General features: G+C 44.2%; 1 protein-coding gene across 1 annotated transcript in view; it reads left to right on the forward strand.

The window, feature by feature from the left end:
- Window positions 1-3,231: 3,231 nt before the first annotated feature.
- RNF152 (ring finger protein 152) overlaps window positions 3,232-19,282 on the forward strand; it is a 130,003-nt gene continuing 113,952 nt past the window's right edge. Inside the window, exon 1 of the mRNA XM_060244284.1 lies at window positions 3,232-3,309. The gene's annotated coding sequence lies outside the window, so the exon portion shown is untranslated. The remainder of the gene's footprint in view (window positions 3,310-19,282) is intronic.

Below are 19,282 nucleotides of genomic sequence, written 5' to 3' on the forward strand. Positions count from 1 at the left end.
GCAAGTTGCAAGTCGCCCTTCATAGAACAGACACCTCACTCATCTGACCAACTCCCAGCTACTTTCTGCTACCAGGCTGTTATATACTGGGTTCAATGGTAAGGATGAGGGCACCAAGCATAGAGATCAGCAGTGTTCCCTCTGAGCTGAGTTAACATGAGCTAGCTCACAGATTTTTAGCCTCCAGCTTGCACCTTTTTGTCTTCGCTCAGGAAAAATAGCCCCAGTACACAATAACTTAGACCAGTTCCGCAGGGCCTGCAAGACCGCCCTCTTCAAACAGGCGTTCACCAATAACTGAATTTAATGTTTACCGCCAGTGTTAATTTAGGAATGTTTTAATTAATTATTGACTATTGACTGGTTTTTAATGTGAATTTTAATGTGAATTTAATGTTTTTATTATTGTATTGTTTACTTGAAATGCTGTTAGCCGCCCTGAGCCTGCTTCGGCGGGGGAGGGCGGGATATAAATAAAATTTTACATTACATTACATTACATAATTTATGCGGCAGCTCACAACTTTAATGCCAGGAGCTTAGAGGGAGTGCTGGTGATCAGCTCATCTTATTGTGATTTTTTGCCTCAAAGCTGCAGTCTTGTAAGCTAAAATTCAACTTTGTGAGCTCCTGACATTAAAGTTGTGAGCTACTGCACAAATTACTGTGCTCTGGGGTCATCCTTCCTGAGCTAAGACAAAAATGTGTGAGGTGGAGGCTAAAAATCTGTGGGCTGGCTCATGCTCAGCTTAGAGGGAACACTGATTCCAGCAAATAACTGCAACACACAGGCCGCAGCCTAAAACTTCACCTACTCCCCAAACTATTGGAAGGTTCAAACTGACCCCCAGGCACCCTATTGGTTGTCTGCAGCAGCCCGGCCTGCGGATTCCACAATCCTAGTGGTCAATTGTTCTAAACACCAAGCTCCCACTGTGTCTTGGAGGACAAGTCCAGGCATGCCCCCCCAGCCAGTCGCTATGCAGCAAGGTATAAAAAAAAATTAAAGAGCCCCATGGTGCAGAGTGGTAAAGCTGCACTACTGCAGTCTGAACTCTCTGCTCACGACCTGAGTTTGATCCCAGCGGAAGCTGGGTTCAGGTAGCTGGCTCTAGGTTGACTCAGCCTTCCATCCTTCTGAGGACAGTAGAATGAGTACCCACCTTGCTGGGGGTAAAGTGTAGAGACTGAGGAAGGCAATGGCAAACCACCTCATAAAAAGACTGCAGTGAAAACGTAGTGATGGGACATCACCCCAGAGTCGGAAATGACTGGTGCTTGCACAGGGGACTACCTTTACCTTATAAGAAAACAAGCCAAGACATAACACAGACTTTGGGTACATTGGTGCATTCTGTGGTCAAGAGAAAAACGGGGGCCAGTTTGACCATTCACTCAAAAACTTGTATTTATTTTTAATTCATTCAGGTTATTCATAGTTTGCTTTTCTCACAGGCACTCAAAGTGAGAAAGTTTTTTACCCCATTGCAACACCTTACAACCACTTTGCTTCTCCTTTCCTCTCTCCGCAACAGGCGTCTTGTAAGGTCTGAGAGAACTGGGACTGGCCCAAGGTCACCCAGCAGGCTTCATGTGGAGGAGGAGTGGGGAATCAAACTGGGCTCTCCAGATTAGAGTCCACAGCTCTTAACTACTACCCCATGCTGGCTCAAGGTAGATTAAACATAGGGTTTTTTTGGGGGGGGGTGTTTAATATTCAAACCCATTTAGAAGGTGTGCTTTCCCTTTAAATGTGATGGCCAGAACTCCCTTTGGAGTTCAATTATGCTTGTCACAACCTTGCTCTTGGCACCACCTACAATGTCTCCTGGCTCCACCCTCAAAGTCCCCAGATATTTCTTAAATTGGACCTGGCCAGGGCTTTTTTTGTAGCAGGAACTCCTTTGCATATTAAGCCACACACCCCTGATGTAGCCAATCCTCATGGAACTTACAGTAGACCCTTTACTAAGACCCTGTAAGCTCTTTGAAGATTGGCTACATCAGGGGTGTGTGGCCTAATATGCAAAGGAGTTCCTGCTACAAAAAAAGCCCTGGACCTGGCAACCCTAGTTTGTGCCACTTAAAAATAGCTGCCCTGAGGGCAACTGGGCTGGAGTCGTCTCTGGAAAGTTTAAACATACCGATCTGCTGCTGCCACATCTGTGCTGTTTGCACACAGATGTTTTCCGCTGATTTTTTCCCCCTTACTACAGCCCTGTTTTCAGGAACGTACACATGATATCATCTTCCATTCATTCTACTGCTGTGTTTTTTCTCTACTTTTGTGCCATCTTTCCTGAACTTGATTTGAGAGGATCTTTTTGGAACAACTGTGGGCAAAAGCGCCTTTGAGCACAAATATGGATAAGAAAATGTGCATTTTTCCATGTCCATCCTTCATTGGGTGCTATTCACTTCAGTCCCTGTGGCTGCCATTCTCCCCCCACCCAGACTTTTATAGAGGCTTTTTAAAAAATCAGAGATAGCTAGATTGCAGAAGCATTATAATGATGCAATAAATGTACTAGTCTCTTGATCACGCAATAAAAGAAAAAGTAGGTCTTTAGCTCTTTTTCTTGCATAGACATAAGAAGAAATCTGCAGACTCCAGATTTCCCCTGACATCTATGCAACAAAAGAGCTGGACACTTCTCTGCATTCTCCTTCATCTTACATTAACAGCAGATGTTCAGGTATGCTATGGGTGTGTGTTCAGAGGGAAAGACTGGGGGAAGTGGGTGGGACAGCTGCAATTCCTTTATCTTCCACTTTGACAGTAGGTTCGCCAATCCCCAGGTGGGGTGGGGGATTCCCTAATTTGGAGGCCCTCACCCCACTTCAGGGTCACCAGAAAGCAAGGGGGGGAGGGAAATGTCTGCTGAGCTCTTCATTGTTCCCTATGGAGACTGATTCCCATAGGGTATAATGGAGAATTGAGCCGCAGGTATCTGGGGCTCTGGGGGGCCTGTTTTTTGAGGTAGAGGCACCAAATTTTCAGCATAGCATCCAATGCCTCTTCTCAAAACACCCTCCGAATTTCAAAAAGACTGGACCAGAGGGTCCAATTCCATGAGCCGCAAAAGAAGGTGCCCCTATCCTTCATTATTTCCAATGGAGAGAAGGCATTTAAAAGGTGTGCAGTCCCTTTAAATGTGATGGCCAGAACTCCCTTTGGAGTTCAATTATGCTTGTCACAAACTTGCTACTAGCTCCACCCCCAAAGTCCCCAGATATTTCTTAAATTGTACCTGGCAACAACAGCTATTCGACAGTAAGGAAGACTGCCTTTGAATTAACCTCTGTGGGGTGAGTCTTTCTGCTGAATATTCTGCAATTTTTAAAATATATAGACTCTACCTGTATGGTAAAGGCTTACACTTGCTCTTACCCCTCAAAGAGTTTGTAGCAGCTGTGGGTATTTGCTGAAGCATGTATGCCTTCTAGGGAAAGAGAATGAAGGGAATTCTTCCAGGGAGCTCTCTTTAATTAATCTCTGCCACAAAAATTTTAGCAAGGACTCTCTCAGGGAACCAAAGCCTCACAAGTGATTAATTTCCTGAACCTCCAAACCAAACTGCAAGTGCATGAAGTGAACAAGGCAGGTATAAGGAAACTCATTGCAAAAAAGCAGTGCTAGGGATGCTATAGTAATATGAGACTGTAACATTTTGCAATGCCCCAAGGTTTTTTTCATATGGTACAGTTTGGGGGATTTACAGCATTGTAAAAGACCATGTTTATATCTTCAAATTTTAAAAGTTACAGTGGCCAGGGAGAGAAGGATATTACTCTTTATTATTTGAATGATATGAGGAGGAGAAAAAAAAGAACCTTTTTTCTGGCAGGGCGTCTGTGCCTTTCAGCATCTCTCTTTCAACCAGGTATGTTTCTCACCCTTTTATCTACCTGCCAGTAAAATCTTAAAACAATGCACTTTTCCTAATTTTCATTTTCCTTGTTTGTTAAGTTCCTGTTTCTTGAGGTGGGGGAGTGGGGGGGGGGTTGTTCTGTTCCTACCTGTTCTGCTCCCTCTAGTGGCTGATTCGATATTACACTGCTTTATTTCTGGCAAAAAACCCTGCAGTTTAAATCTGCAAAGAAATATGCCGGGCATAAGCCAGTGTAATATTGAACTGACCACTAGAGGGAGCAAAAACATGCGGAACAGATCCCCCTGAAAGAAGCAGGGACTCACAAGGGAGGAAAGCCTAGTGAGAGGGATAGGCAACTCCTAGCACACATGCTGAACTGTATCCCGGCAGACTAGTTCTCTCGTCTCTCAGGGCTGGTCTTCTGCCCAGGGAACTGAGGTGAGGTGCTGGCTGTGCCACTAGGGCTCTACACCCACTGCCATCTGTCCACGTATAACCTTCATGTCCTCCACTGCCCATCTTGTTGGCACACCAACATCTTCTCAACCTAGCACTGCTCAATCTATCACTGAAGTATGCCACTGTGTTATTCCCCGTGATGCAACTGATCTGACAATGCCCCCTGGCAGTTGTGACGTTCACTCAAGCCAGATGCAGATACAGGGAACAGCGGGGTTGACCCACTTGGGGGTGATCTGTAGGAAACCATCCTCTTTAACTCACGTTGTAGTGCCTGGGCTGTTGTGGGTTTCCAAGGCTATGTTAGGAAAAGATCTAAGGTAAGCATAATACAGCTTGCTAAGAGTCAAAGACCAAAACCTATGTGCCCCTGGGGGGCGTTTAGGTGCCACTTTTATTTATTGGATCGGTGCCAGTATCCCTTATTAGCAGCCTAGCATCCAGAAAGTAAGCTAGCATACCGTATAGGTTTGCCCATCACTTTATCTTCATGGCAAGAAAAGATTCAATCAAGGTCACTAACTTTTACTGAACTACGCTTCTGTGACTCCGTAATAAGAAGATAATTACAGCAACCTACTGTCCACAGGGGGAGGGAGGCAGCATGGTATAGCCCAATCTTGTCAGATCTTGGAAGCTAAGCCGGGTCAGTGCTCGGGAAGACCTCCAAGGAAGACTCTGCAGAGGAAGGTCATGGCAAACCATCTCCACTTCAGATTTATCTCAAAAGCCCCTTGCTGGGGTCACTGTAAGCTGTCTGTGACTTGACAGTAGTTTACACAAATACAATATCCACATGTCAAGCTGCTTTTGAAGACAGAAGCAAAAGCAGATTCTTTAAAAAAAAAAAAAACACCCTGGCAACTGTAGTTACAGCACCTATGTCTTTCCACCCCCTCCACTGTTACATCTCTTATAGCATCCAGCTGTTTGGGTATCTCTGCAGGGGTGTCAAACATGCAGCCCGGGGGCTATATCAGGCCCCCGGAGGGCTACTATCAGGCCCCCAAGCAATTGGCTGTCATCTCCCTTCTCTCTCTCTCTTGCTTCCTTCTGCATAATAGCTTATTTTGCAATCACACAGGAACTACAGAGCAAAACCTTTACTTTCTCCATTGGCTGAAACTCCTCCCTTGGGGAGGAGGGGGGGCAGAGTTGCTTTGCCAGGCTCTCTCTATCGCACTGCAGAGCTACTAAGCCAAGCCTCTCTTCCTTCTATTGGCTGAGGCTTCTCCCCCTCTTAGTTGCCTGGGGAAGGAAGGAAAGAGACAGAGCTTCCTTTGCCTAGTTCCCTGAATCCCATGGGAGAAATACAAAGAAAGCACCTTTAAGACCCACAAGTGCTAATGTTTTAAGCAAGTTTTAAGTTTTTTTTTTTAAATCTTTAATTGTGTTTATCTGTGTCCTTTATAAAGTTTTTATCTCTGCTATCTAATCTTAAATAGGTACACTCATGGCCCAACCTGACAAGGTCTCATTTATGTCAGATCTGGTCCTCATAATGTGAGTTCTGTTGGAATTATGTATCTGTTCTGTATGTCCTTTGCAATGTTCTAAAGTTCCAGTCATTATAGGATTAATACTGTGCCAGATTCCCTATTGTCTGCATGACCTAGGAAGAAGATCCTGACTGCTGTCAATCAAGATCTAAAAGCGGGAAAACTTGTTCTTTTGTTTGGTCAGTTAGTCAGGTGACTCCTTTGTTTAAGCAGCCTATAAAGGTCAAGAAGGAGCGGGAAGTGTGCTCTCCCTGTCTTCTCTCTTAGCCGTGTTTTCTTTGTGTTAGGATGTAGTTCTTACCTCCCAGTACCCTTGCCCTGTAGTAATAAATATATTTTTGCTTTCACATTAAATGCCTCTCAATGCTTATTCGATCCGCGATCCATCAAACTGTTTGAGATAAAGAAATAGAATTCCAAACGGTAAATTTTCCCCATCAAGTTCGACACCCCTGTCTTATAGCATCCAGCTGTTTAAATAAAAAATGGAAGAGATACTTAAGCAGGAGGAAGGCTTCTTAGGCTGGAAGAAGGCTTTACAATTTGCTTAGTGGAGTGGTAGGATACATGCCATCCTCTCTCTTCCATGGACTGGGGCCAAGGTGTTAACAGGAACCAAAGTCCCTTGGGCTGGAGTGCAAGCATGAGAACTGCTTACAGAATTTTTTCTTCTGTGCACAGCAGTCCTAGCCTTTGATGTAGTCATTTTCCCAGGCTTTCCTGCATCCTTTCCAGGATCTGATTGCTTCAGTCCTGTCTTTTGATGCCTGTCTCCCCAATTCATTGGTCCTCAAGGAAGTCTCTGCTCCTTTCTCATAATCAAATGTGTTGACCTAGTTGTAACACATGGTTTATTTAATTTTCTCTGAGAATTTGTGAGTAAAGTGCTCTGAAAGATCACATATGTGCACGAGGGAAGGTTAAGAGCTGTTCTGCTGGTGTTATTCATAAATTTAGAGAAATCAGTAACAGTTATAAGAATATAAGAGGAGCTGTGATGGATTGCCCTTTGAACAGCTTAGAAGTGCTGTACAAACAGGTAAAGGACTGTGAACGGTTAATTCCTCACAGAGCCAGAGAGCCTTGAGTGACAGTCCAAGGGATCTGAGGGGTTAGCATCAGCTGAACGGAGAAAGGCAGAGTGGGTAGTTAGAAAAAGACTCCCATTCAGGCCAAGAAAAGAGGATCGATCATCTAGTGAGAGAAGAAATTTCCCTAACCAGTTAAATCAATGAGGTAGCTCTGAAACATATGAACTAAAGTCTGTGCATATGCTCATTTACTTCAGAGTTCTGAGAGCTGATTTGGTGCAGTGGTTAAGAGTGGTGTACTCTGATCTGGAGAACTGGGGTTGATGCCCCACTCCTCCACATGCAGCTGCTGGGTGACCTTGGGTCAGTCACAGTTCTCTCAGAACTGTTCTCTCAAGAGCAGTTCACTCAGAGCAGGACATTGTAAACTGCTCTGAGTGAAAGGCAGGGTATAAATCAACATAATCATCACCATCTTCTTCTTTTCTCCTCTTCCTCCTCCTTCCTCACTCAGAAATTTTACTCCTGATTTCATCTGATCTTTCCCCTCCATGTTGAATATTTTGAAATTGAATGGCCTTGGATGCCATTTAAGTTTAAGATAAAGGGAGAAATGGTGGACTGTCTACTTCTCCTCTGTGAAAAAGATGACTGAAATGAGCAAGCTACATAGCAAGAGGTAGAGTGATGTCCAATTACTATATTCTTGGCACTTTATGGACTTCAAAGGAACATAGAGCCTTTTCCGTACAAGCTGAGCCAACAGCCAAAATATCATACTGTGACAGGGTGGGACAGCCTGAGTTTTTCAGGAAGAAGCAAACAGATACCTAGCGTAGCTCTCAGAAGTGAAAAGCAAAATGGAGGGGAAATCGTGCCTCTGAAGGAGGGAAGTGGATCTGCACTGGAAGGATATTGTGCTTGTTCATACTGTTAAGGGCTGCAAATGGTTTGGAATATGGAAATAGTGGACAGTCTACTACCCCTCCATGAGGAAGATGACTGAAATGAGCTGAACAGTTAGCAAGCTACGTGGAGGTGGACAGTGACATCCAGTTACTATATTCTTGGCACTTTATGGACTTTGAAGGAACACAGAGACTTCTCTGCACCAGCACTTTGTTGTACAAAATTGTTGTGAGCTCATTGCCATTTTAAATCTATCTCATTGTATTTATGCTTATTTGACTTGTGGGTAGGGGTTGTTTTGTAGAAAAATAGGTGGTGGAGCTCATTAGCATTACTCATTAGCATATGCTGCCCCCCACCAAGCAAAAACAACCCAACCAGCCCAAGAAGGCCTTGCTCACCTGGGACTCTCCTTGACCCCCCCCCCAGTTAAAAGGCCAGCAGCAAGCCACCCACCACCCAAAATCCCATAAGAAGTAGAGAAAGGGTGGTGTGGGCTTCTCCAGGGGTTAATGAGGGCTGCTGGGGGTGTGGCAAAGCCCCTGGTGGCTGGCTGGCTGCCTGCCTGCTCTCCTAATCCAGGGATTGTTATGCAGCTGCATCTACTATTCAATGGACAAGGTAGGTAGGTGGGGAGGAGGAGGGGGAACCCTCAGAAAGGTTCAGGAGCTACAATTCTGTGAGCTCCTGCTGAATCTGAGGTCTGCTTGTAGGAAATGTCTATATATTGATTTAATATATATCATTAAGATTAGTTGGAATATAGCTTAAGTGTTCTATTAGTTATTATTCATGGTTTTTTCTTTTTTTGATAAGCCTCCAGGTAGTAGCTGAAGTTTTCCTACTATTATGACCAGTGTTCCCTCTAAGCTGCGGAGTCTTGTGAGCAAGAATTCTACTTTGTGAGCTACTGGCATTAAAATTGTGAGTTACTGCATGAATTAGTTTGCTCTGGAGCCATTTTTCCTGAGCTGAGACAAAAATGTGTGAGCTGGAGGCTAAAAAATTGTGATCTGGCTCACACTAGCTCAGCTTAGAGGGAACATTGATTATGACTGATCTGCAGGTGAGAGAGATCAGTTCACCTGGAGAAAGTGAGTGCTTTGGAAGGTGGACTCTATGGCATTACGCCCCACTGAAGCCCCTCCCCAAACCCTGCCCTCTTTAGGCTCAGGGTGGAATTCTAGCAGGAGCTCCTTTGCATATTAGGCCACACACCCCTGGGGTAGCCAATCCTCCCAGAGCTTACAAAGCTCTTTTTTGTAAACTCTTGGAGAACTGGCTACATCAGGGGTGTGTGGCCTAATAGGTAAAGGAGCTCCTGCTAGAATTCCACCCCTGCTTAGGCTTCACCCCACCTCCAAATTTCCAGATATTTCCAACCCAAATCCAGCAATCCTGAGCAGGTTCTACTTCCCTGGCCTCAGTTGGAGGCCAGGGGGCTTTTCTGAATAAATAGGCAGCCAGTTTAGCATCCTGTTGACAGCTGTAGAATGCTGCCTCCATATCCCTTGAGGCGGTGGAGCAGTGCGGAGATGTCAAGTGACTGTAATCATAGACCCCATCCCTACTAAAAGTCGTTTGTCTTTGTTCATGGAAGCTGTGCAGCTGCAACTGTACTCATCACAGGCTATCCAGAAACCAACTAACCAACTTTCTGAGATATAAGATTAAGAGATGAAGCTCATATGAAAAGCACATATCCCATTTGTCTTGAGTAAGTGTAGTTCTAGAACACACTGGTTTCCACTGAATTATGTTTAAATAAAAAAGGCAAGAGCAGAAACAAACCTCACCCTTGTTCTGCCTCAGGTTATTCTTTATGTCTTGTTCAGAAATGCTTGAGGATTTCTAGGAATTTAATTTTAATCTCCATCCCTTGTAGAAGATGAAGGATTGCCTGGCAGAGAGATTTATATTTTTTAATACAGTTTAGGAGATCTTTGCACAGATAAGTGGGTTTTTTGTTTCATTGAGAAGCTGTCTTTAAGTGTGTGTGTGTGTAGGCAGGCAAGTGTTTGTAAGAATACAAAGGCCATATCTAGCAGGGAGTCCAACCTCCTTGTTTCTCTCCGCACCTCAGGGGTACAGTTCCATTTAAAATCTCCACAGATTTTCTCTTACTTTCATTTATATGTATTTTTTTTAAAGACAAGCTTCATTCAACTGCATCAGCACTTTGTAGGGATGCCAGCCTCCAGGTGGGGCCTGGGGATCTCCAGAATTCCATCTTATCTCCCCCCACAACAGACACTCTGTGAGGTGGGTGAGGCTGAGAGAGCTCTCACAGCAGCTGCCCTTTCCAGGACAGCTCTGCCAGAGCAATGACTAACCCAAGGCCATTCCAGCAGCTGCAAGTGGAGGAGTGGGGAATCAAACCCAGTTCTCCCAGATAAGATTCTGCATACTTAACCACTACACCAAACTAATAGAAATAAAGCGCACAATTGTATCATCCTGAAACCATGCCCCCCCACCCCAGTCCATGGAAAAACTGTCTTCTACAAAACTGGTCCCTGGTGCCAAAAGGTTTGGGGACCACTGGCCTAGGGTGCTGGCCTTCTGGGGGTGCTGAAATGGGCACCCCATGTGACTTGGTGACATCTGCCTGCCCGCCTCTGTGCAGGCCTCTCAGAGTCTCCAAGAGGCATGAGGGGGGGACATCCTTCCCCTGGGGTGCAAAAGTGGGAGAAGGACCTCCCCCCACCCCATGCCTCTAGGAGATTCTGAGAGGCACGGGTAGCAGGTCAACCCCTTCTCTGGAGTCACTGCAACCCCATTCCTCCATTCTATCCTATGGGCCCACAGGATTATATGGAGCTCCGGAACCTCTAAATTTTATTGTGATCTTTCTTAACCCCCCCCCCAACCCCTCCCCATTGTTCAAACCCCCTGAACTCTAAGATATGACAAATTTTCTAATATTTTTCCTCATGAAAATGGGAAAATAGCCAAACATATAAAGCTGACTGATGAAAATCTTCTTCATGCCACTGTGGCCACATAGGAGAAAGTAATTTTAAAAGTTTGATGGGAGTAAGGTGTTATGAGGACAATGATAATTTAAGAAGCATTTCAAAGTAGATGCTGAACTGATATACTTTAATCCATCTTCCGGTGATGTCAGGGGTGTGTGGCATATGCAAATGAGTTATGCAAATGAGTTGTGCTAATGAGCTCTGGCACCTCTTTTTCTACGGAATGACCCCTGATCACACCCACTTATTTAGCTCTCAATCAGCCTACCAGCAGAAGGCTACCGACTTGGGCTGGTGGTGTTTGTGTCTGGTGTGCCCTGAAGTTGTGACCTTGCAAGATATAAAGCAATGGAGGATGCGAGAGCCACACACTTCCCCATCCTCTAGGAATAGTTAAAGGAGAGGGTAATTAAAACCACTGAGGCATGGTGTGGAGCAGATGCTATTCCTCCCTCACCAGAGGTAAGAAGGGACAGTCTCACTGGTTTTTTTTCCTTCTGGCAGGAAGTTACAGGAGTATGAAGTATTCACTGACAGGCAGATGTTCTTGTAAGGATGGTTTAGTCCCCTCTGCATGATATAATGCTTGTCAACGTACTGAACAATCATTAGAAATTACTTAGAGACTAATGCTAAGACGGGATGATTTGGAGCTGTGTCTGGGAGTTGGGGCAAACAAAAGAGTAGCTCTTCCCACAACAGTTGTTGTTTTAGTCAGCCTCAACTTAATAGAGAAGACAGAAGGTTTTAATTGCACCAGCCTGTTGTCTCTGTGGGCTTGGGCTTGGTTACAGGTCCCAAGTGAAGATAAATACCACACGAGCTGCTGTTCAGATGAAATCCCAGATGGCCTGGCAGAGAAGATGCTGAAGATCTTCAGTAAGGACTGAGAAGGGATGGGTGAGATGATGCAATGCTGTTTCAAACATCTTGTTTGAAATTTTCTTAAAGTCTGACAGGGAGAAAGCCCGATGACTTCGAACTCAGGGAGTGATCATGACACACACGTTGTTTGTCATGAAATGACTGCCCCCGAATGTATTTACTCATTCATTTATTTAAAGCATTTTATCAGACTCCCTTGCAACTTCCAACTCAAACACAACTCACCCTTATTTTTGAAACCATTTGGTTTCCTTTCTTGGAAAGCTTGACACCACATGAAGAATATTCGACTTTTCTAGATGGAGTTAACATGATATATTGATCTCTTGACATTGTATTAATAGCTTTGGTTAATATGGAATGCACAAACTGGACTGTGATTGTAACAGTATTACAGCGAAACATAACTTTTCCATTTCTTATTTTTTTGTTGTATCTGTCTCACTTATGTGTTTTAACAATTTATTGATAGCATATGGTTACACAACTTAATTATTTCTTAATTATTTCAGTATTAGCCCATATGACATTTCAATCCCTCCTCCCTCCTATATTGACTTCCCTGAGGTTATAAATTCAAATTCAATACTAAAGGTACTACTAACTGATCCAAATTCAATATATATGTTCTTACTACTAAAAAATTGTCCAATGTCTTTTTACTTTCCACTCTTTCTCCATATATCCTTTAAATTTCCTCCACTCCCTTTTGAATATCTCTAAATCATAGTCTCTTAGTGTTCTAGTTAGTTTGTCCATTTCACACCACGATAAAACTTTCATGGTCCAGTCCCATTTCTCCGGTATTTTTTCTTGCTTCCAAAGCTGCGCGTATAATGTCCTAGCAGCTGATAGCAGGTACCAAATTAAAGTCCTGTCTTCCTTTGGCAATTTTTCTAATTGTAATCCAAGCAAAAACGTCTCTGCAGTTTTCTTAAAATCATAGCCCAAAATTTTGGAGATTTCTTGTTGTATCATCTTCCAGTATTCTTTCGCTTTTTCACATGTCCACCACATATGGAAGAAAGAACCTTCATGTTTTTTACATTTCCAACATCTATCCGACATTTTCTTGCTCATCTTAGCCAGCTTTTTCGGGGTCATAAAGCACCTGTACATCATCTTAAAACAGTTCTCTTTTATACTCTGACAAGTTGATATCTTCATTGAGTTCTTCCAAAGGTGTTCCCATGCATCCATTTGTATTTCTCTGTTCACGTTGATTGCCCATTTGACCATTTGAGACTTTACTACTTCTTCTTCTGTAGACCATTTCAATAATAACTTATATACTTTTGATATCAGTTTTTCATTATCACCTAGCAGGACCCTTTCCAGTTCTGTTTGTTCTCGTCTAATTCCCTCCGATTTTATGTCATTTTCCATCAAGCTTTTAATTTGTTGCATTTGAAACCAATCATACTTGTTATTTAGCTCTTCCGAGGTTTTTAATTCAATTTTGTCTCCTTGAATCTTGAGCAGTTGATTATATGACATTTCTCTTTCTTCATCGGATTCAGCTGTTATTTTTATTACTTCTGCTGGCACTATCCACAGCAGTTTTCTCTCGTCCCCATATTTCTTATACTTTATCCAAGTACTTAGTAAGGTATTTCTAACATAATGGTGAGAGAAAAAACCATCCATTTTATTCTTCCCATAGTACATGTACGCGTGCCAGCCGAATTTATTTCCGTGAGCTTCTAGCCATAAAGGTTTTTTGTCTAACAGCATTATCCAATCTTTTATCCATGTCAAACAGACCGCATCATGATACAATCTTAGATCAGGAAGTTGAAAACCTCCTCTCTCTTTGGCATCCGTTAAGATCTTCATCTTTATCCTTGGTTTCTTTCCGGCCCAAATAAAATCAGAAATTTTCCTTTGCCATTTGTTAAATTGTTTTGCATCTTTTACAATCGGGATGGTGTATCTGTCTCACTTATGAGTTACTAATTTTGATGTAACATTGTACGACTATTTTTTTTGTCTCAATAAAGCTTTCAAAACTTAAAAAAAAAAACATTTTAATGCCACCTTTCCACCCAGTCGGAGTCCACAAGTGGCAAACAGAAAAGCATTAAAACATTTGAACAATAAAAAATACATTTAAAATGAAAAAAATGATTCAATTAAGAACACTTAACACCAGAAGGAGAGCCAGTAACTGTTATTGGAGGTATGCCAGATAAAACAAAACAAAACAAAATCTCCACTTGCTGGCAAAATACACCAGAAGAGGGAGACAGACTAATCTCCCTGGGGAGAGAATTCCAAAGTTTTTGGTGCCACAGCCAAGAAGGCCCTGGGGCATGCACACACAAAATAATTTTCCAGCAGGTCGGGGGAGACTTACCTAGAAAAACAGAAAGGACCAAGCCTCGTCAATGGAAGTGATGTCATCACACCAGTGATGTCCAGGTGACACTGATACTTAGAGGAAAACTCTATGGTAAAACTGGTTTCTACCATAGAGTTTTTACACAGAGTGTCACCTGGATTTTGCTGGTTGTGATGGTGTTACTTCCTGTGTGATGTCAGCAGCAAGGTCTTTCTCTTTCTCCAGGTAAATCCCCCTGGCAGCCAGCTGTTGGGCAACTGGGGAGCAGTACCTGGCAGCAGGGGACCCCCGCCTCCCTTTGGGTCTGGCAACCTTAGCAGCATTTAGTCCAGGGATGGCCAAACAGTGGCTCGGAAGCCACTTGTGGCGCTTTCACATACCTTGTATGGCTCTCAAAGGCCCCACTGCCCTGTCAGCTGGCTTGGAGAAGGCATTTATCTCTTTAAATCATGTCTCCAAGACAAGCCAGCCAGTGACTTGGAAAATGCGTTTAAAGTTAAAGTTGCTTTCTTTTCACCTCTTCATCCCTCCCCTTCCCCATCTATTTTCCTTCCTTCTTCCCTCCCTCCCTTCCTTCCTGTCTTGCAGCACTCAAACATATCACGTTCATGTCTTGCGGCTCTCAAACATATGATGTTTATTCTATGTGGCTCTTACATTAAGCAAGTTTGGCCACCCCTGGTCTAGACAAATTTCTACTGCATTACATATGGGTAATTTCACTGAGTTAGAACAGAAAGCTATAAAGCCCAAGGAAACTCTACTTAGCTCCAAAAAAGCCACATCTGCTCAAAGTCTGAAAATCCTGATATTCATATTAATGCCTCTTGATATTGGTTTTGTTTATCTCTGATGCCACAAATCTGGGAAGAGTAGGAAAAAATTCCACAAGACCTTAGAGGTGGCCATCCCCTACTTCTAGATTCCAGTGGGATTCCAAAATATCACAAAATAGTGCAAATTTGTCTAAATTTATACAAATGACCTTCCAACCTGTCATTTATGATATATTTCTAGGATGCCTGTCAATGGTTGGGCAATAGAGGATGAAGAAAAGTGACCTCAGTGATTGGAATGGTTCTGGCCTTGAACATGAAGCACGTCAAAAGGAAATCATGAAATACCCCCAGGTCAAGCAGTAGACTATGCAGATACTGTTTTTCCTAAACAGCTTTCTTGACTCTTTGCTACTGAAACATTGTCATGTAACCCAACATGCTTCTTTCTTCAACAAAACATCCAGTAGTTCGTTCAAAATTATTTCTTTTTATAATTAAGGCACCAGTATTTTAGTGGTTTAGTGGCTAGAGGCCCGTGGCATAGAGTGGTAAAGCTGCAGTACTGCAGTCGGAGCCCTCTGCTCGCGACCTGAGTTCGATCCCAGCGAGAGCTGGTTCAGGTAGCCGGCTCCAGGTTGACTCAGCCTTCCATCCTTCTGAGGTTGGTAAAACGAGTACCCAGCTTGCTGGGGGGAAAGTGTAGATGACTGGGGAAGGCAATGGCAAACCACCACATAAAAAGTCTGCCGTGAAAATGTTGTGAAAGCAACGTCACCCCAGAGTCGAAAACGACTGGTGCTTGCACAGGGGACTACCTTTACCTTTATTGTAGTGGTACACCCTCCCTCAAACAACAGAAGACTACGTAAGGGCTATCTTCTCCTGTGGAAGTAAAAATACACAGAATCCTTTACCATAAAAACACTTCAGGCATGCCATTGGTGCATAGGTAGGGTTGCCAGATCCAGGTTGGGAAATACCTGGAGATTTTGGGGGTGGAGCCTGAGGAGGGCAGGGTTTGGGGAGGGGAGGGGCTTCTGCGCTCGGCCTTCCTTATGGTCCAGCTCTCACGGTCATATATTACTACTAGGAATACCATCGCTTTGACTATAAGGACTTTTGTTGGCAGGATGATGTCTCTACTTTTTAGTATACTGCCCAGGTTCGCCATAGCTGTCCTCCCAAGGAGCAAACGTCTTTTAATTTCATGGCTACAGTCACCATCTGCAGTGATCTTGGATCCCAGAAATGTGAAGTCTGTCACTACTTCCATGTCTTCCCCTCTATTTGCCAAGGTGTGATGGAGCCAGATGCCATGATCTTAGTTTTTTTGATGTTGAGTTTCAAGCCTACTTTTGTGCTCTCCTCTTTCACCCTCAACAAAATGACTCCAGAGCACAATAATTTAAGCAGTAGCTCACAACTTTAAGGCCAATAGCTCACAACTTTAATGCCAGTAGCTCACAAAGTAGAATTTTTGCTCTCAAGACTGCAGCTTAGAGGGAACATTGCTTCTGACTGACCAAACTGGTATTTTCTAGGAATTGCAGTCTGTATTATGTCTGTCATGTTGTAGCTAGATTGTGCATCTGTGTGGGACTAAGCAAAACCCAAAGAAAACTGACTTTGAGCAGAATTCCCCCAGCAGAGAACAGCGAAGGACAGCTTGGTACTGCAACTGCATTTTAAGTTTGGGTTTTGTTTTTTTAAATCCAAACAAATCAGGTCTGAAAAGCTCCACAGAAAATACTGCAGTGAATTATCTGAAAAATTATGAATGGCAATTCCAGACTGAATACAAAGTATGGAATCCGCCCTGGTTTGAGAGACATCCTGGGCTTATTTATTAATTTACTGTATTTCCATACTGCTTCTTCTTATGGCTCAAAGTGATTTTTCAAAACAACATGCAATAAGGACATTTCTGCTCTCCCCACTTTGAGGTAATTGTGGTCATTTTCACAGGTAATGGCACCTTCTTGGGGGCTGGAGCTTTCCCTTGTAAGAACTGTGCAGCTGGATACATTAGCAAGTGTTTCTCAGCATTGGCAATAGGATTCTTTGCTCTTCAGCCAGAACCTCTGTCTATAATGGCAGCCACTCAAACACTCCTGCATTGTTTCCAGCTGACTAAATGAACAGGTTGGAAAATCCCACATATCAGTGCCCACTGGGCTTCAGATTAGGTCTCTGAGGGGGTTATATGACAACACACACCTGTATCTTACAGGAGTGTTGACAGCTATGATAGTAATTTTAGAACATAAGAGAAGCCATGTTAGACTGGATGGGCCATCCAGTTCAACACTGTCGCACAGTGACCCGAACCCAGGTGCCATCAGGAGGTCCACTAGTGGGGCCAGGACACTCAAAGCCCTTCCACTGTTGTCCCCCAAGCACCAAGTATGCAGAGCATCACTGCCCCAGACAGTGTTCCATCAGTACCTGGTGGCTAACACCCACGGGTGGATCTCTGCTTCATATATTTATCCAACCCCTTCTTGAAGCTGTCTATGCTGGTAGCTTCCACCAGTGTTCCCTCTAAGCTGAATTAGTGTGAGCTAGCTCACAGTTTTTAGCCTCCGGCTCCCACATTTTTGTCTTAGCTCAGGAAAAATGGCTCCAGAGCAAATTAATTTATTCAGTAGCTCACAACTTTGATGCCAGGAACTCACAAAGTAGGATTTTTGCTTACAAGACTCCACAGCTTAAAGGGAGTATTGGCTGCCACCACTTTTTTGCAGCAGTGAATTCCATGTGCTAATTACTCTTTGGCAGAATAAATTCTTCCTTCTGTACAGAAAACACTGTTTATCCTTTAAACATCCTGCATAAACCTTCGACAGAAAGGCCTACTTAAGATGTTTATAGAGTTACCAGCAGTGTTTTAAGGGTGTGCCATCCTGCTTTCTCTAAAAACAAAAAAATATTTCTGATTTCTCCTCTCCCCTTGCAAGGTCCAGGGTTATTGTAAAAGTGGCAGAACATGTTCCCCAGACTGCCTGTTTATGCCCACAGAATGCCTGGGGTTGGGCTCTGTGTTGTAAGAATATATTCACACACCATAAAATCATTGAAGGGTTAATCTTATCTTTGTTTATGAAGTGACACTAGAGTTGTTATCTCATCTCTAAAGTCTGATTACAAATCAAGGACGCCTAGGAACTTTATCCCACAGGCAAAAAAAAGGTAAATGTAACTTATGTTATTGCATATAAGTCATGCAAAGCCAAGTTTGAGGTCTTCTCTAAGGATCAAGTTATATGTGCAATATATGTAGCCACGGGGGGGGGGGGGCATGGCCCCTCCACCCAACCCCACCTTTGTCCTATATGGCCCCTTCTTTTCCCGCAGTTCATTCCCCCATTTTTGCGCCACACTCTTCCCAGGCTCTTCCCACTCCATTCCTGCCTCCCCTGGTCTCCCTGCAGCCCCGTTTTCACTGCTGCCGCTCTCCCCGGGCTCTTCCCTGCCTCCCCCGCTCTCCCCACCCCCAAGAGCGTGAGAGCAAGGGAGCTGGGGCCAGTCAGCCGGCCACTGGAAAAAGCAGCCAAGCCTCCACGGCCCCCCCACCCAAAATTTTATGCCTTGGGCCTCCCCCCACCAAAAAATTTTTGGCTACAGGGCTGCCTTCACATCTTCCCTGTGTCTACCACGAGCACTTTCAATCACGTGTATTGCCGGTTCCTAACTCAGAACTGAATTTCCCAGTGCAATGGTATGGTTGCCAGGTCTGTATTAGAAAATACCTGGAGACGCCCCTCCAAAAACCACCCCTTTTGAGCTTCCGGTCAATGGCGGGGCGAGGCGGCTGCGTTGTGCGGTGAGCTCCGTTGAGACGCGCCGAACCGCGGCTTCTAGGGGGGCTTGTGTGCCCGCACACACCTCCTGTCGTTGGAGGCAGTGCACCGAGGGGGCTGAGGGAAGTGCTGGAAGGGGTCTTTTGGCTCCCCAAGCACTACGCCCTCTTTTCCTGTCCCGAAGCCGAGAGGCGCCGCTAAGGCGACTCAGCTCCGACCGCCGGTATGAGGAGGGCTCTGTTTGGAAGGCGGTTCTAGGAAATAAAGAGGTTTTCCAACTTGGACTCGGTCTGCTTGGCGGTCTCACTACGTTTTTGCTGAGGAAGACTTCCCTGGATCAAATTAACCCGGACGGCAGAGGAGGAAGGCTCTAGTCTGTCTTTTCTTTGCGGTGGATCCGAAAATGGCGGCGGCGTGAGGGAGAAGAAGGAGCCAGAGGCGTTGGCGCTAGAAGGGACGGTAGAAACTCAAGTTGTGTTTTTCTTTTTCCCTTATCCCTTCGGTTGGCGGGCTTCCCGACTGGTGGACTTCTTAATACCCAGTCTTCACTATCTGGACCTTATTGTTACCTTTTTCAAGCTATTTTTTTTTAGTTTAAAAAGGACAGAGCGAAACTGGAGATGAAGAGAGTTTTGGACTGAGGGAGAGACGGAGAGGAAGGGAGCGATTTGGTGATTTGTAAACTTTATAGAATTTGAGCTGGGACTTGTTGCAAGAATCTTGGAA

This window comes from Heteronotia binoei, chromosome 7, assembly GCF_032191835.1.
Source record: "Heteronotia binoei isolate CCM8104 ecotype False Entrance Well chromosome 7, APGP_CSIRO_Hbin_v1, whole genome shotgun sequence".
In the NCBI taxonomy this organism is placed as follows: Eukaryota; Metazoa; Chordata; class Lepidosauria; order Squamata; family Gekkonidae; genus Heteronotia; species Heteronotia binoei.